Below are 19,283 nucleotides of genomic sequence, written 5' to 3'. Positions count from 1 at the left end.
AAAATAAATAAATACATACGTAAATAAATAAATAAATCCAGGATTCGCAAAGTGTGGCAAATCACCGTGAGGTGTAGGTGTAGGCGTGGGGAGATTAAGGGGGTCATTACGACCATGCTCCTGTTGCACACTGGAACATCAGCCCTATGGACTTTGCTGTGCTCCAAAAAGGACTCAGGAGTGGACTCCCTGAAAGCAACAAGTTAACAGAGCTTGATTGCACCAACTGTCACAAAAGTCCCCTGCCTGGAGTGCGTCCAGTAGACTTTTAAGGATTTGGCCAGGTGCACTGTGGCAATTGTAGTTCTAAACGTCCAACACCATGTCAGTGCTTCTAGACCCTTGGATTTGTGTTTTGGACACTTTGAACCCTCAAGAGGAACTTCAGGAAGAAGTTCCAGAAGTTTGGAGCAATGTGTGGAAAAAGCTCTATAAGTGGACCAATCCGACGTCGTAAGTCAACTGCAACCTGGCCTGAGTTTCAGATTCATCCCACTGAAAGCTCCAGAGCCCCAGGCTTCCAGGATTTGACCGGGACCTCACTGCGAACCAGTTCAATGATGTTGCATCAAAATTGGCTTGCTGTAGAGGACCGCACAATGCAGAGAGAGAAAAGCTCCAGAAAAGTGCAAAGGTAAAATTTTGACCAAGGCCTCCCACTCAGTGTATCAGAGCAGGGCTCCATCGCTGTTGGCCTCAAACTTTGACTGTGTCCCGGTCAAGCGTCACCAGATGTCCTTGGTTGATACGATCTCTAAACACTACAAAGCACATTTTTTGTTTAATCTTTAAAAATTCATAACTCTAGTTCCCTTCATTGGATTTTTTGTCATTTTTGTGTAATTTTAAAGATAAAAATATTTCCTGTCATAACATGGTGTGGTGCTGTTATAAATTGGTGTATCTTACTTATTTACTGTATTGGTGTACTTAAATGATTTACATACCTGTCTCATAAGTTAAGCCTGCCTGCTTGTAGCCAAGCTACCTGAGGTTGAGCCAGGGGCTGACGTTTTGAGACCTTGCCTGGACCTGACATTGTTTTAGGGCCATTATTGCTAATGGTAGGTGTACACTTACCTCTATAATAACCAGCCTCCAACAATAGGCAGATACAGACAGGACCCTGGAGCTTGTTATGCCCTTTAGCTCAGAGCAGGAGGCTAGTCAGTTAGCCCTTGGAGTCACTCTGGTGGTTCTGGGTTTAAGGAGCAGGTCCAGTCTTCCTTCCTCAGGCAGCAGGGCAGTCCTTCTTGCATCAAGGCAGTCCTTCCAGGAGCAAGGCAGCAGTCTTTCCTCTGAGCCTTCCACATTTCCAGGAGTGATCTGAAGAGTGGGTCTGAAGGTCCCATTATTATACCTAGCACTAGCTTTGAAATGGGAGAAGCTTCTGGAGTTTCCCCCCACAGAGGTCTTTGGAATTTCCTGCCTCCCTGTTCTGGTCTGAGTCTGTCTGTAATCACAACAGGCTAGTGTGAATTCTTTGTGTGTGAGTAGAGGCAGTGTCTTTAAAGTGCAAGTGTGTCAGGCAACAGCTCCGCCACTCCCATCAAGTCAGGTTGGCCCATTCTGCCATCACCCACGCCCTCTATTGTGATACTGCCTAAAAGAAATATTGCCTGAAAGGGTTGGATTGTGGCCCATTTAATTACCAGAAGCCGAGATTAATTCAAGCATTCATCCAATACTTTGTGTATACTTCAGTGTGTCACCCTAAGTGGGATGTGTATGCCCAGACGTGGTTCCGTTCTCACTATACCACTGCAACCAAAGCTATACCTGGCTGATGAGCTCTAATGAGTGAGAAACTTGTCCTAGGTTTCTTGTGTTCCAGTTCAGGGAGTACCTCGCCTGGAAGTTCAGGCTAGACTGTACCCATTGGAGCAGGGGCAAGACTGATTTGCTTATGGTTAGGTCCAAACTGAAGTGGCATGGTGTACAAAATAACAATGGATTGAGATGCTGCCTCAATTAATTACCAGTGGCAGGGATTAATCCAAGCATTCCATCCATCACTTTTTGTATACTTCAGTGAACGTTCTAAAAGTGGCATTTTCAGAATTGTGACTTAAAATCCGACTTTACCATTGAAGGGGGTTTAAAATAACAAGTCTTCTGACACCAGATATGATATTCCTACCTGCTCCCAAACAAAAGTCATCACTTATTAAATGCAATAAGATAACCCAATGTTGTCCTACAGGAGAGGTATGCCTCACAGTAGTGAAAAAATAATTTGTGAGTTTTTCATTACCAGGACATGTAAAACCTGAAAAAACATATCCAACATTTTAAATACACTGCACCCTGCAGTAAGAACGGTTGGAGGCAAACCCTAGGGGTGACTTATGTGTATTAAAAAGGTTTACTCCTGGCAAAACTTTTATTTTGTCAGGTCGAACTGCCAGCTTAAACTGCACAAACAGGTTGCAATGACAGACCTGAGACATGTTTAAACGAGCTACTTGAGTTGGTGCTACAATACGTGCTGCAGGCCTACTAATAGTATTTAATTTACAGGCACTGTATACATTTAGTACCACTTCACTAGGGACCTAAAAGGAAATTAAATGTGCTAATTGGGTGTAAGCCAAATGTACTGTGTTTAAAGGAGAGAGCACAAACACCTCAGCACTGGTTAGCAATGGTAAAGTCCACAAAGTCCTAAAAAACAACAAAACAGGTTGAAAAAACAGGAGGGGTGAAGCCAGAAAGATTAGGGTTGACCCTGCAGAGTGGGCCAAGTCCAATAGCCACATTGTCTCTCGCATGTAAATCATCTTTCTTTTTAAAGGATATATCTCTTTGCCCCTTCTCAACATTTAGCCTTTGTCTCGAGATCGAGAAAACTACCCCATACCTAATGAAATTTCAGGAGTTGGTTTTGCAATCTGTCAATTAGATGCTCATGAAATGCCATTTTCATCATTTCAGACTACCATTGATTGGCGATCTCCAGTATCTCAACGGGCACAGTTTAGCAACAGCTAAAGTAGTGGTTATCCATTTGCGCTAGTGGGGGGGAGGGAGCAGATCACACCTTGAATGCCTAACATATGAAGTAGGAATAACGGTTTAAATGCATAACCACTGGTGTTGGACGCAGTTTTCCATATTTCAGAGAAGAAGGAGTTCAGTTCCAGACAAGTCCAGAGTGCATATGTCAAGTCACGTTTTGTTTCTAGATCAGCAGCAGGAAGAGTCTAGGAGAAGGGCAGCTGCTCTTAACCTTCCAGGAGGCCAGTGGCATTGGTGTAGAATGTTGAATAACAGAATATCAATCCTGCTTTCTCTTGAGAGAGCAGGAGACAGGGCCAAGAATGTTCATCAACTTCACAGGACAATGAGATCTGCCAGCAAAATCTAGTGATGTTTGCTCTTGGTCTAGAATAAAGTTTAGTGATTAGAGTATTAAAGAGTCCTCGGTTTTTTTAAGCATTGAAGGAATGGAGAATTGGAGATTGAGTAAGGAGGAATGCCTAGAATACTTCTTAGGTAATGTGTTCATTGTCAATATCACCGTTACTGGAATGTTTCTAGCTGGAACTCCATTTTCAGATCATCAAAATCTTTAATCTTTCATTGTGAAATAAATCATCAAGATCATGTATTGGACTCTATCCACTGATGCTAGACAATACTTCTGCATCCGATGCATATTTTTTCATTATTCAACACGCGGGCACCTGAATCGATCAGTCTGCATACATTTTGACTTTCTAATGTGCAGCTGCCCAAGAAGATCAGATGGATGGTGTTATAGGCTTAAAGAAACTACTGTGTTTCTTGCCCAGATGATATAGTTGCCAAGTACAGGTATTCTTGGCAACGCAGAAAGATGTTCTCTTTGTTAAAAGAAATGACCTGCTGCTATCCTTATCCACACCTGACTGTATATTGACTAGGAGATCAGGACTAAACAAGAACCGGAATGAGAAAGCACCAGGTCTTCAGAAGAAAAAAACTGTACATGGTAGAAATGCAACTGTAAAGGATGCAGGCACGAGTCAGGCTGAAGGAAGGCACAGGAAAAGAATTCCACAAGAGAAAAAAAAAAGCAGACATTAGTGCTGTACAGAGTGAAGAACTGCAAGCAACATTGCGACGCAACATGTAACTCTACTGATCTGCTATTTGTAAGGTATGACTTCGAAACAGTAGTATTTAGAAAGGAAGTAATATTCCTTCTTGAATTGGGCCGGCGAAGGTAAAGCACACCAAAAAAGAACATTAGCAAAAAGGAGAATGTGTAGAGGAATGACATTAATGTATCTCACAAGAATCTGGACTGTCAAACGTGGTTCCAGAACTTTCGTAAGCAAAACACTAGTGTTCTAATATCGATTTTAGGTGGCAAAATAAAGTATACTAACTAGTTACTAGTATATATGTACTAGTTTATCTAACTGTCAGAAAGTATTTAACTCATAACTAATATCCAGGATAGCGTTCACCTGAAAATACACAACAGGGGCAGCAGAATAAAAAAACAGGTAAATGCGCAAGAACTTGCTGCAACTCCATCTCCTTCCACGAAGCAGTATCCTTTTCAGATGTGCCCCTAATCGCCGAGCAGAGATGCCCCTAGAAACACTCCTGACTACCAAGCAGTGAAGACTTCCATGTGCGCTGCTGTAGAAACGCGAGTACAGGGAACTGAATTACGGTACAGGACCACAAGGCAGGGCAGTGGAATCCGGGACAAAAGCATTTCTGTGAACTCAGGTAGCTCTAACTGTTTTTGCTGTAGTCTGAGCCAGGATGGGATGTAGTTTGGGCTTGATATTCGGTGTTTCATCTGTGAGATCTGGTTCGATATGTAGTACAACTCTAGGAAAGTCTAAGTTCACCTGAAGAGGTGGCAGCATGAATTTTGGTCAACCTAAGGTGTGGTTTATATTTTGCCCGAATTAATGATTTCGTGGTTGCTGAAAATTCAATGATGAGACATGTGGGGACAAAAAGGGAAAGCAAGGCAAATATGTCATTAAAACGTGGTGAAATCATAACTTTGACTACTTATACTTTACTGTACTTTACTAGCTGTAAAACTCACCACAGTGTAAAGTTTAAGGTCTGCTTTCAGTGCTTTCCAGCCGGGGGCGTATGTTGTCTATCATTCTGTGTAGGCCTGTGTTGATGATAACGCTTGTATACATAAGATAATGCAATCCCCAGGTGAAGGTGTTTGTTAGATAATGCAGTTTTCATACTTGCTCGTGACACTAGAAGGGCCTCGCTCTTACTCCAGCTGACATTGTATCCAGAAAAGCTGGGAAATTATTTTATGATGTTCTCTACATTTGATATTGGTGATTTATGTTCCATGAATTTTAATAGTATGTCATCTGCATATGGCATAGTCTTAAACTCCCCTTTGCTGTATAGCCATTTTAGCTATAGTTTTATACACCTTATTTTAACAAACTAGGATTGTCGCTGTGCACTTTAACCTAGATATGTTTTATTCTAGCTTCATTATATTATTTTAACAGTAGCCACATTTGCAGTCTTGTTTTATTTTCTCTATCTAGCTGTTCTTCGCCTAGGTCAGCACTGCATTCTTAAACAAGACATTTATTTCACTGTGCTTTTCTCAAGGCTGCAGTAAGATAGGTTGCCAGTAAAAGTGGTATGCTTTTTCTCCAATGTTCACAGAAACATACACACTCTTACGTGGGGATTCTTTCTTGGAACATAAGCTGTTTTATTATAAAAATACTACTTTGACCCATGTACTTTAGAGGGAGATTCCAGCCAGATGACCACGACTGTAAACTGATTGCTGAGTGCTTTGCTGCAGCTGCTTATGTAGACTACAGGCCTCTTGCTCAGGTATGCGGGATGATGTCTTCCCAGGGGAAACCTGAAGTACAGAATTAGAGCTTACCATACTGTGCTCTAACATTGCCTAGGTAGGAACTATCCTTCACAATCTTAGTGACACAATGGTAGCGTTATTTTTGTGTTTTACTCTCCTTGTCACAATTTTAATCTTGTTATGCTTCATTGTCCTAGTTATTGCAATACATGCTTTATTATTTAAGATGCAGTCACTTCAATAAAACCTTATTGAACTATACTCTGCCTCTGATTGTCCTTGCCCTTGCATATGTGAGACTAATGTAACTGAGAGAAACGGATGAGATCTGAGTGACCACGATTCCCCTGAGGAGTCATTTATGTCATGTGCCCCGTTGCCCAATCATCCCTGCTCTTGTGTGGAGATGAGGCACTGCTAGTTAGCCGGAACAAAACCCAGATTAGACCGTCAGGTGTCAGATGGTGTGAGATAAGACTCAGTCCCCTGCAGTACAAGTGATTCTGCCACCTAAATCCAGTAGTCTCATTAGAATAATGAGAACCTACGTGACATGGCGCCACCAACGTTTCGTCAGGAACTAATTTTCGGGCCCTCCTGAGTATCTCTGTCTCACTACATGCAAAGACACCTCAGTACTACATACAGAGACTGTCACGACTCACGTGCTGCTTGCGCCTGGAATTTGCAGATCTTGAGGCGTGGATCTTGAGAGTTCGACTTTGGCCCAAAAAGGGGCGACTCTTTCTGGTAGCCACGGTGCTGTAGGCGAGGAAACGCCAAGGACAGACCGTGACCGTAAGAAAGTAGCGCCAGAGGGAAAAAACCCCTTCAGAAGAAGAGGAAAAAACCTCCCAGAAGATTCGCAGGGGATTCCTGGAACAAGAACAGAGGAACAGGAATCAAAGGAACTGACGTAACACACAAATGGCGAAATCCAGAGCCAAAGGCTAGGAAATCAGGAGCGAGGACACTAACTGGAACAGAGAGTGTTGCAGCGCAAAGAGGAAAAGAAACACCACCCTTAAATACCATAAAACAGGAAGTGACCCACAGGAAGAAAAAGGACACCATCTTGAATAGGGAAAAGTAGATAGAATAGACTGGAGCAGAAACCATAGAGAATAGGGAAGGAGGAATGCTGGGAAGACAGAGGTAACCTGGGAAGGGGAAAAGACATAAAGGACAGAGGAAGAAACAGACCCAAAAAGGAAGAAAGACAGAAAAAGAAGAAAAAGGAGCCCCAAACAGGTAAGAGGGGTCAGGAGACCCCAACAAGACGGAGGGAGAGAGCAGCGCGAGGCCCCAAGTAAGCCCTGGGGCCTCGCAGGGTGCAAGAAAGGCTCGGGGCGCGCCGCGTCTTAAAGACGCGAAGCGCGGCCCGAGCAGAACGCGCGGCTTGTGCCGAACGCTCGGCTCGCGCCGCGCGGTGCGGCGCGACAGTAGGCCCCCTTCCCGAAGGCCCTGGTTTGAAAGGAAATAAACGGTGAAAGCGCTGAGTCAGAAGAGGAGCATGAACAGAAGATGCATCTTCCCAAGAACACTCACTGAGAGGATAACCCTTCCAATGAATCAGATACTGCAGACGGGTGTGAAAAAGACGAGAGTCACAAATCTCCTGAACCTCATATTCAGGAACATCATCCACTAAGACAGGAGGAGGACAGGAAAACTGACGGGAATACGGATCTGGTACATAAGGTTTGAGTTGGGAGACATGGAAGACTGGATGAATCTTCCATGTGTGAGGCAAGTGAAGACGGACAGTGACAGGATTAAGCAACTGGAGAATACGGAAAGGCCCGTAATAGCGAGGTGTGAATTTGTTCTGAGAAAGACGTGAGGGTAAGAATTTAGAAGAAAGCCACACTTTATCCTGTGGATGGTAGTCCGGAGTGGCCCTACGTTTCTTGTCTGCTACTTTCTTCATATATCTCTTGGTGTGTAAGAGATTAGAACGAATCAGTCTATGGATCTGTAGAAGACGTTTGGAAAAATGAGTAATAGCGGGCAAGGGAGTGGGAGACAGAGAAGAAGTAGGAAAAGAGGTAGGATGAAAACCATAAGAACAAAAAAAAGGAGTGGTCTTGGAGGCACTATGGACTGAGTTATTATAAGAGAATTCAGCGATAGGGAGATAAGTGTTCCAGTTGCTTTGAGTTGAGTTGCAAAAACAACGAAGGTATTGTTCTAAGCCTTGGTTCAGACGCTCGGTCTGTCCATTGGTCTAAGGATGGAAGCCCGATGACAGAGCTCTATCGATGTTTAGTGTCTTACAAAAATACCTCCAAAACCGGGAAATGTACTGAGGTCCTCTATCAGATATAAGAGTATGAGGAAGTCCATGAAGACGGAAGATATGTTCGATGAATATCTGGCTTAATTCTTGGGATGTAGGTAGCTTTTTCAAGGCAGTGAAGTGAGCCATCTTAGTAAAAGAGTCCACAGTGACCATGATTACCCGGTTTCCTGCTGAGAGTGGTAACGAACACATGAAATCAGTAGAGATGGTGTGCCATGGAGTTGGCGGAACCGGCAAGGGCTGGAGTAATCCCGCAGGTCTGGTTCGGTGAATCTTGACTTGAGCGCATGTGGGACAAGCCTGAACGTATGTTTCAATATCCTGTTTCCAAGTAGGCCACCAGAAAAATCGTGATAACAGTTCTTGTGTGGCCTTGATGCCTCTATGACCAGCAACCGGTGAATCATGACACATTTGTAATGCCTTTTCTCTCACTCTGTTAGTGGGGATGAATAACAGATCGTGATAATAATAGTATCCTTGTCTCTTATGTAAAAGAGGCCTTAAGTTCTCTACTTCATCATCAGATAGATTGGGGTACTCCAGTTGTACCTCCTCCAGAAAAGACTGAGCTACCCCAATGATCTTACTAGGTTCCAGTAGGGGTTGAGCTGGGACAGGAGTACAATCTGGATAACGACGCGACAGAGCATCAGCCAGAATGTTTTGGGAGCCAGGAATATATGTAATGTAGAAATCATACTGGCTGAAGAAGAAGGCCCAACGAGCTTGACGACTATTTTGGCATATGAAATTTCGTAAACATTGTAAGTTTCGATGGTCTGTTCTCACTTCAAAAGGTTCCTTGGAACCCATCAGAAACTGCCTCCATTCAATACAAGCTGTTTTCAGAGCCAACGATTCTCTTTCCAATACTGAGTAATGTTGTTCTGCAATAGAGAGTATAATGAGACAAATAGAAAACAGGATGTTCAAGACCATCATCCTCTTGTTGTTGGAGTAGGACGGCACCAATGGCTTTTTCAGAAGCATCGGTGACGACAATAAATCGTTTGTTGGTATCTGGATGTCTTAAGATGGGAGCTTGTGTAAATGCCTTCTTTAAATCCTGAAAAGCTGTCTCAGCAGCTTTAGTCCAGACAAACCCTTTAATAAGATTTTCCTTCTTTAAAGTGTGAGTTATATGGCTAGTTTGTTTTGCAAAGTCTGCGATGAATTGTCGATAGAAGTTCGCCAGTCCTAGAAAGCATTGTGTTTCTTTAATAGAAGATGGAGAAGGCCAATCTAGGATAGCTTGTACCTTTTCTTGATCCATGGCTACTCCGGTGGTACTTAAATGATATCCTAGATATTTGACTTCCGTCTTGTCAAACTCACACTTTTCGGGTTTGCAAAATAGTTGATGTGCCCGGAGTCGTTGAAGGACTTGTTTAACATGGGAAGAATGGAGTTCGGGATTTCTGGAATAAATAAGAATATCATCAAGGTAGATTACCACCGTCTGATTTAGGAGATCCGAGAATACTGAGTCCATAAATCTCTGAAAGATTGCCGGGGCATTAGTAAGACCGAAAGGCATTACCCTGTATTCAAAGTGACCAAATGGAGTCCTAAAGGCCGTTTTCCACTCATGTCCTTCTTTAATGCGTAAGAGGTGATAGGCTCCCCGTAGATCTAGTTTGGTAAACCGTTGGGCCCCTCTGACTGCCTCTAAAATGTCCCTTATGAGAGGCAAAGGATAACGATCTTTAATAGTTATTTTATTCAGGCCTCGAAAATCCAGGCAAGGGCGAAGGTCCTTTGTCTTCTTGGCTACGAAAAAGAGAGGAGCCCCGGCCGGAGAAGACGATGGAACAATAAGACCACTTTGAATATTTTCATCCAAATACTCTTTTAGTACTTCCTTTTCAGTTTCCGTGAGGGAATACATCCTGCCAAAAGGAACGATAGTGCCAGGTTCCAAGGGAATAGCACAATCGTAATCTCGATGTGGAGGTAACACAGGTTTGGAAGGTTTTTGGAAGACATCTTGAAAATCCAAATAGTGTTCAGGAACTCCTTGGACTGTATTTATGGTCGAACCGGTGGTACCCTCCGTGATTATTGACCTCTTAGGCGACCAATACTTGTCTGAAGCAAAACAGTGCTCGTGACAGAACTGTGAAGACAAGGAAACCGTCCGGGTAGCCCAGTTCACATATGGATTGTGTCTGATGAACCACGGGATTCCAAGAATGATGGCATGGTTGGGGGAAGTTATAAGATCAAAGGAGATGTGTTCCTGATGGTTACTGATCTGTAGATTCAGCATCAGGGTAGTTGTATCTACTGGACCCGATGATAGCAAAGATCCATCCACCGTGTGTACTTGTTCTGGAATCTCCTTAGGTTGTATAGGAACTTGTTGAGTGGTGGTCCACTTCTTATCCATATAAATACCACTAGCTCCACAATCTAGTAGTGCCATAGTCTTCTCTTGACGGCCATCAGGTAATTGTAACATTACTGGTAAAATGAACAAGGATGTGGTATTGTCGTTGAAAGAACTGATGGAAGGTATAGCTGCTAATCCCGTCCCCTCCCTTCTTACAGAGGACGGGAAGCGGCGTTTCCCGATGGCCTTGATGGACGTACTGGACAGGTACGCAGTATGTGGCCGGCAGAACCGCAGTATAAACACAAACCCTTCTTTCGTCTATCTTCTCGTTCGCTAGCGGAGAGAGGGCCTCGAGTTGTATCCACCTGCATGGGTTCTCCTTCGGTGTCTCTGACAGGAGGGCGAGGTTCCTCAGAACGATGCGGAAAAACTCGTGAGGTGCTTGGTTGAAAAGACCCTCTGCTCTTTCTCTTCTCTGCTCTCCGTTCCTGAAGGCGATACTCGATGGAGAGGGCTTGATCCATCAGGCCACGAAGATCTTCCACTCTGGTGGAATGTACTAGTTCGTCTTTGATTTCTTCTTTGAGTCCTCTACGAAACAAAGTCACCAAAGTACGTTCCACCCAGGTGGTCTCTGCCGCTAGTTGACGAAAGCGTGTAATGTATTGAAGGACATCTTGTGAACCTTGATGAATATCGCATAAGGCCTCTTCTGCTGAAGCCTCCAATCCCGGACGACTAAACATCAGCTTGAAGCGGTTCACAAAGGCGGAATAATCCGACAATACCGGATCGTTAGATGATACCATCGGGGTTGCCCAGGCCAAGGCAGGACCAGATAAGGCACTGATGAGATAACCCACCTTTGTTCTGTCATGGGAGAATTGGGTGGGTCGGAAGGCGAAGTACACTGTCAAGGAGTCAAGGAACTCTCGCAGCTTGGTTGGTTCACCCGAAAAACTATGGGTAGAGGCGGAGAGCGTCGGGACATCACCACTGCGGAAAGCCAAAGCCTGTCGCAGCGCAGCATTCTCACTGCGTAGTTGCTGTAATTCTTGAGCTTGTTGCTGAATTGTAGTTAGCAGAGCTTGATCCGGATCCGCAGCAGCTACCACAGTGTCTTCCATGGTGTTAGAAGACGTCGGGATGGTTAGGCGCTGCAATCTGTCACGACTCACGTGCTGCTTGCGCCTGGAATTTGCAGATCTTGAGGCGTGGATCTTGAGAGTTCGACTTTGGCCCAAAAAGGGGCGACTCTTTCTGGTAGCCACGGTGCTGTAGGCGAGGAAACGCCAAGGACAGACCGTGACCGTAAGAAAGTAGCGCCAGAGGGAAAAAAGCCCTTCAGAAGAAGAGGAAAAAACCTCCCAGAAGATTCGCAGGGGATTCCTGGAACAAGAACAGAGGAACAGGAATCAAAGGAACTGACGTAACACAGAAATGGCGAAATCCAGAGCCAAAGGCTAGGAAATCAGGAGCGAGGACACTAACTGGAACAGAGAGTGTTGCAGCGCAAAGAGGAAAAGAAACACCACCCTTAAATACCATAAAACAGGAAGTGACCCACAGGAAGAAAAAGGACACCATCTTGAATAGGGAAAAGTAGATAGAATAGACTGGAGCAGAAACCATAGAGAATAGGGAAGGAGGAATGCTGGGAAGACAGAGGTAACCTGGGAAGGGGAAAAGACATAAAGGACAGAGGAAGAAACAGACCCAAAAAGGAAGAAAGACAGAAAAAGAAGAAAAAGGAGCCCCAAACAGGTAAGAGGGGTCAGGAGACCCCAACAAGACGGAGGGAGAGAGCAGCGCGAGGCCCCAAGTAAGCCCTGGGGCCTCGCAGGGTGCAAGAAAGGCTCGGGGCGCGCCGCGTCTTAAAGACGCGAAGCGCGGCCCGAGCCGAACGCGCGGCTTGTGCCGAACGCTCGGCTCGCGCCACGCGGTGCGGCGCGACAGAGACGTCCGTGGTATTGAGGATTTTCCTCCTAAGCTAAGTAGGGAGTACCTAACTATATGCTGTAGGTTGTTCAAGCTTGAACTCTAAAAGGAGAATCCCCATTTGGTGTGCTTATCTCTGAACAAAATTTACCATTCATCATGGCAAACCCGAAATGGGTAGCAATTACAGTCAAAATGCGACCACCCCTTACTTCACATTTATTGGCACATGGCCTAACGGCCCAAGGGGATCCAGTTACATCCAGCCTATAGAACAGAAACTTCCTATTCTAAGGTCACATTTTCAGCAGCTGATGGAATCACAAATACATTTCAAAATTACACACCTGCAAATATACCTGCATAATTTAGAGCATAAGCATATCTAGAGGTACCTCTATCTTATCAAGTCTATAATAAATGGCGTGATGGTACCCTACCACATACAGTCCTACACGTTAGGTTAGGTACTCTAAGTAATTATGGTCCTACCTGGCCTTTATTGGCCACATATACACCGCACTGTGATGCAGTAACCTTGACGGTAGCTGAAGTCCGTCGCTTAAATGCTGAACTTACTGCAATATACAGACTGTTAGTACAGTTTGTAATGCAAACATTAAATACTAACCAGGCACGTGCTGCCCCAGCGCAACCACATGCAGTAATGGCAGGCATTAATCCTACAACTGTACATTTGATTATGGGTAAAGTACCCGCCAAACGGGAAGCAATTCTGTTTTGGTTAGCTCAAAAAATAAATTCACTGGAAGCAGTATTTCCCCATACGGGAGCTCAGGATAAACATAGAATATTAACTATGTGCTTGCCATTTCGGTGGGTTCCCACAGTAGATAACTGCAATACTTGGGGCACGGTATGTGCCACGCTCTATACTACTGCACACGGTACACCAACACTTGCCAATCTACCGGAAGTGTTAAAACAAATTCAAGATGAATACAGGGCTGCCCCAGCCCTAGACTTGGCCATGCAATTTATGGGCAATTGTGCCACTGTGTCTTCAATTATATTAAGCAACCTTAAATGGGAAGGAGTTTCACTAACAGTGCGAATGCGGCTCCAGGACGTTCCTCCACAGGATCAAGAACGTGAGCTGCCAAAGATTATCGGAGAGACCTACTCTAGTATTGGTCTAGGTAGTCTGGGGGCCAGACCCACAAAACCACAGTTTCAGGATAAATCTAATAAAAATTCTACCAAGCAAGCACCTGAGGGTTCTAAAAAATGCTGGGATAAAAAACAACAAACACAGAAAAAAGAAAGGGGAGAATCTCCGCACTTGGAGACCCCTCAGAATAGATATAATCTCAGAAATAGATATAATATAAAAACGCCTGACAGATATCCATATACTGATACACGCCAATTAACTGAGTACTTGAAACCGAGGCAGGAATCACAACGCTCAACAGAAGTTTCTTTTAAAAAAAAGAGAAACTTCCCCAACACAAAACCCAATTTAAAAAGAAAAAAGGGGCAGCAGTTGCAATTCGTCATGCCACACAAGAAGAGGGCTCTATTGAAGAACAAGACGTGGGCACTAGCTCTGTTAGACAGCGCAGCAGAGGTGACAATAGTTCGCCGGGATCTTCAAGAGCATCTGGAGGTGAAAGCAATTGATGACTTCTTACCTGGTGAACCTGCGGGCATGCGTTTCTCCACGCCTGACAGGGTGTACAAAGTAATGATACAGTTAGAAGGAGACATTCAACGCACAATTGACGCAATCTTTTGTGACCGCGTCGTAAACATTTATGATATTCTACTGGCTGAAAGTGGTTGGCCACCTGAATTTGTCCGTACTTGCCCATTTGGGGAAGAGGTTATCAAACCATCTGTCTCACCTCTTGTTCCCGATGAGCTTGCAGAATCCTATGCCATTGCCTGGGCATTGACGCAGGCACCTGCATTATATCGCAACCACGTAGGGTGGGATAAAAATTCCCCATACCATGTAATTACAATTAAAAATCAACCCCAGCCTCAACCCCAGTATCCAATAAACCATGATGCTAAAGCACCTGTGAGGGAAATTCTCACACAACTGGAGTACCAGGCTGTAATCAAACCCTGTGCCTCACCAATTAATAATCCTTTATTCCCTGTAGCTAAACTGGACTATTCATACAGAATAGTCTTAGACTATAGACATTTAAACAGTCATACAGGCACATATGCTATACAAAATTCTCATAGCACGGCACTTATGAACAACATAGTGCGCAAAAAATACAAAACAGCATTGGATATTTCAAATGGTTTCTTCTGCCAAAATATAGTGCCTGGAGTAGAGACCTAACAAGTTTCAGCGCACTAGGCTCCCAGAAACAAATTCTGTTGTTTACCACAGGAGTATAAGAACAGTGTAGGGCGGCTCGTGTAACTTCAATTATGCATGACATTGACCCTGATGCATTGTCCTATGTAGATGATATCTACCTCACAGATGATGAAATACTGCAACATCTAAGATGGGTAGCCCACATTTTTGTGGGATTTGCCGAATTCGGTTATAAATTCAACTTAGAAAAAAACAAAAATAGCCTTCCTTAGTGTTCTGTTTCTGGGATCCGAATTATCAAAGGAAGGAAAGAGGCTAGTGCCACTGTTCTTAGAAAAATGCGCAGAGTTACAACCTCCAAATACTATTAAAAAACACCAATCCCTATTAGGTTTTCTTAATTTTGGCAGAACATACATTCCAGAGTACGCATCACGCATTAAACCCTTATATGACTTGATACGTCCCGAGATTTCCAGTAAATTCTGGACAGTCAAACATACATGCATTCTCAGAGCTTTGCAACAAGATATACTTGCAGCACAACATTTACACACAAGGGACAATAGAAAACATCTGGTCATCACAGTAATTGCTGGTGCCATAGGTTTCACCTATGTAACATTCAATGGGGGTGAGACCGTCCCGATTGCATACAAATCACATCTATATTCAACAGCAGAACATCATTTTGCACCCACTGAGAAATTCTCACTGCTGTTCAGATGGCTGTCATTAAAGAAAGACCATTGGCCCAGGGGAAAGTTAATATTGTCGTATCTCCAATTCCAGCCCTCAAGGCAGTTACCAAAGCCAGCGTTCCAAATGCTAAAGCATTAAATCCATGTTGGATTCAATGGGCAACATTTCTGACAGCAGTGATGTAGACCATATTTTTGACCCAAAGTTACAAACTCAAGAATTTTTGCAATATGAACTAGAATACCAAGTTCTGGCACATACATTGCATATTGATCAAAATCAAAGAGTAATGTACACCAATGGCTCAGCACAACCTGCAATAGGCACAAAGCATCAATACTCCGCTGCTTGTGCAGTCATAAGTGGCTATATGAAGGGTAGTAAATTCTACCCACAACATACCTTTTTGCAAACCGTAGGGATTGCACTGTATAATTAGCAGAGCTAAAGGGTCTGGTGATGGCACTGGAACATACGGATCCCGCACAGCTAACACTGATTGTCTGTGATTCGTACTATTGTGTCCAGCCCTTCAATGAATATCTGCATTACTGGCGCCAGAATGGGTTTAGAGATTCCAAGGGTAACACCATAAAACACAGACTTCTGTGGGGGAAAGTAGCGGATCTGAAGGAAACGCTACCAAATGTCCATGTTGTACATACACTTGGACACCAGCGCATTGTAATACACATTGCTGGGAATACTCTAGCTGATAAAGCAGCCAAGTCAGCAGTAGTTTCGGCTTCTGTTGGTGCAGTAACTCGTTCTAGGAAGAAACCAGACAATGACATATGGGCTGCCATGAAAGCCACGGCTGAAGGAACACCTTTACCAAAAGCATTTCCTGCTAAATATTCCTACCAGATTGGAGGCTTATTTAACGCAGAAGTAAAAATACCAGACGTGGGAGTTTGAGTAATTCCCAATAAAGACCTAATACCAGAGTTGATTAAAGCAGCGCATGAGGACGTTGCCTCTGCCCAGGCTGGTGTGGCGGCTACAATATCATTGCAAGCTCGTTATTGGTAGCCAGGTCTATACAAACAGACCAAGCAGTATGTCCTTTGTTGTGATATCTGCCAACAAATTAAGGGGTCCACCGTCAAACGCCCATGGCAGACACTCCTCCTAATTTCAAACAAACCATTACAATGTGTTTACTTGGACCATTGTGGCCCCTTGACTCCTGACAGTGCATACAAATATATCTTAGTCGCTGTTGACTCCTGCTTCAGATTTCTATGGGTGTGGCCACAATGCTCGGCTGACACTCAGACTGTTATTAAAGATTTGCAAGTCTTTATCGGCACATATGCAGTTGTGGCTTTCCACTCGGACCAGGGCCCTGCTTTTGCCTCAAGGGCATTCAGGGACACCATAGCTTCTTTAGGGGTCCAACACCATTACTCTTCTCCACTTCATCCTGAGGGAAATAGTGTTGTGGAGTGACGAAATTGAGATTTAAAGCAATCCTTAACAACCAGAGTACTAGGTAAGGGGCGTAGTTGGCTTAATCACCTGTATGTCCAGAGAGCACTTAATAATCTGCCTAGAAGGTCCATGGGGGGGGGTCGTACTTCATACGAGTACCTGTTTGGAACTTGAATGTATGTTCCAGATCATGATGGTCCTGGTGTGGAGGTGGCAGAAACACCCTTTGACAAAAATGAACGTGCCACTGTCTTGCTGGAATTACAGAAGTTCTGTGATGACAACACTTCTGCCAGTGCTGCCTCCTTAGGAATTGAGGATGTACCAATAACATCTACAGGCTGCATTCCAAAGGTTGGAGATCTAGTATACGAAAAAGTTGCTATGAAAAAGGAGTTTGGTTCTTCCTATCATGCACCGGTTTCAGTCCAGGGAATACACGGTAGCAGAACTGTCATTCTACCACCGCTGCCTGGTTTAAAAAAAACGCTTTGTCTCCATCGACAATGTCAAGTTACGCATGTGGCCGATCCTGCACAGCAGACCAAGAAGAACGACCAGTAGTACCCGAATCCTTCTCACTACTGGTCAAGATTTCCCCCTACAAGTTTTGAGCAGCAACGCTGACACCTCTCCGACCTTGAGGAGGGTGGAAAATGATCTTGCATTAATTCCACTAACATCTATTACAACAAGCAATAGAGAAATTGCTGATCAATTTGACTTGACCTCTACACAAACAGATGGCGTCACTTACAGTGAACCATCGGTGGGAGACTCTTATCGGTTGTCCTCCTTCAAATAAGACTCCAGTTTTTGCACAAACTGCTTCTGGTTACTTTGCTGACATTAATGATACCTTTTCGGACTCATTTGCCTCTTCTGCATCTGAACTGCCAAAATCACGCAAGCTGATAAATTGGCTTAAAAAAAATTACTTTATTTTCCCATGCAACTATCTGTGGCTTTCCTTGACTGTATTGGCTTTCCTGCTTTGGATTGGCTTTGTTATTACTTTCTTTTTAATAACACATGGTCATTACCTTCCTGAACACTCTACAGTTGAACTGGTGGATGAGGTCTACTCACAAGGCCTGCAGAGACTTGTCTTTCGTGAACATTTCTGATATACCAATTCCTGATGGTATTGTTTGGGATAAAGTCACATTTGATATATACGGCCCGACGGGGGTCATTCTAATACCATAAGTGTTTAAACTTTCTATGAATTATGTAACAATACCTGGAGTTGTTTCTGATGACTGGGATGTGAAAACAGTTGATTCTATGATGAATGAGTTACAGTATTTTACTGTACTTGAGGATGTTTATCAATACAAAGAAAATTATGGTGACATGTATAACTATAATTATTATGGACACCATTTCATTCACAGAGTAAGTACCCCGAAAACTATCTTTAATTACACACAACGGGAACATTGTCCAACTCCACCACAAGGAAGTTCTAAAACATATTCTGAAAAATTTACATATTTTTCTGGGCACAGTGGTATAAATGCTGAGTCATATTATTTCAAATTTCCATTTATGGAAAATGTACATATATTATTGACAAATACAAAATTCATTTCTTCGGATCCTGGTTTCCTGGTTGGCTATAGAAGGCTATGAATATTGGTCGAAGTCGATTGACTTGAAAAGTGTGTGGGGAATAAAAAATTGGCAAATAAGGGGAAAGGAAGCTTTGCTTAGAGCATGCCTGATACCTGTTCAAATTATATTTTTAAATTAAACTGTACAACAGACAAGTTGTTTAGGCTTAGCAAAAATTAAGGATTTGAATGTGCCCAGTATTCCTGCCCCTGCAAAACTTTACAAATGGCAAAGGTATATAAATGCAACTGAATATCAGCTTGATGAATGGGTCCAAAGCAGCATATTCAATGCTTCACTTTCATTTCCTGGTGGGTGGTTACTGTGGCCAATGGATACCAATGGGTGTCATAAATGTTTTGTAAACTCCACTGGGGTTTTAGAACAAGTAGGCCTGACCCTCGCTATGTGTCATCTGAACATGCAGGTGTAGTAACAACATACAATGTAGGAAAACTATGCCAGCAATGGTTGAAGTGTTTGTCACTAGATGCTGTTAGAGAACATCTCAGTCTCCTGTCCAAAAACACTGACTTACAGGATTTCCTGTTAGGCCTCAGAAAACAACGGAGAAAGCAAATCTTATATGCAGTCTATAATGAAATTTGGAAGCTTTCTCAACAAGAAGCTGCTGCCCGGTTAAGGCAAATAGATCAGGAAAACTTACAGAAGGCATTAGTTGTTGTAGATAATGGGATTAATACCCAGTCTGACCGGATATGCACCTTCAACAACATTGTTTCTTCTGCATTAGACTTAGTACAAAGCGACATGTCCTCTTTACACCACGGACCGAGTAAACTAAGGTCCATTATGCAATTAGGTT

This window comes from Pleurodeles waltl, chromosome 4_1, assembly GCF_031143425.1.
Source record: "Pleurodeles waltl isolate 20211129_DDA chromosome 4_1, aPleWal1.hap1.20221129, whole genome shotgun sequence".
Classification (NCBI taxonomy): domain Eukaryota; kingdom Metazoa; phylum Chordata; class Amphibia; order Caudata; family Salamandridae; genus Pleurodeles; species Pleurodeles waltl.
Note: the sequence above shows the minus strand (reverse complement) of the source record.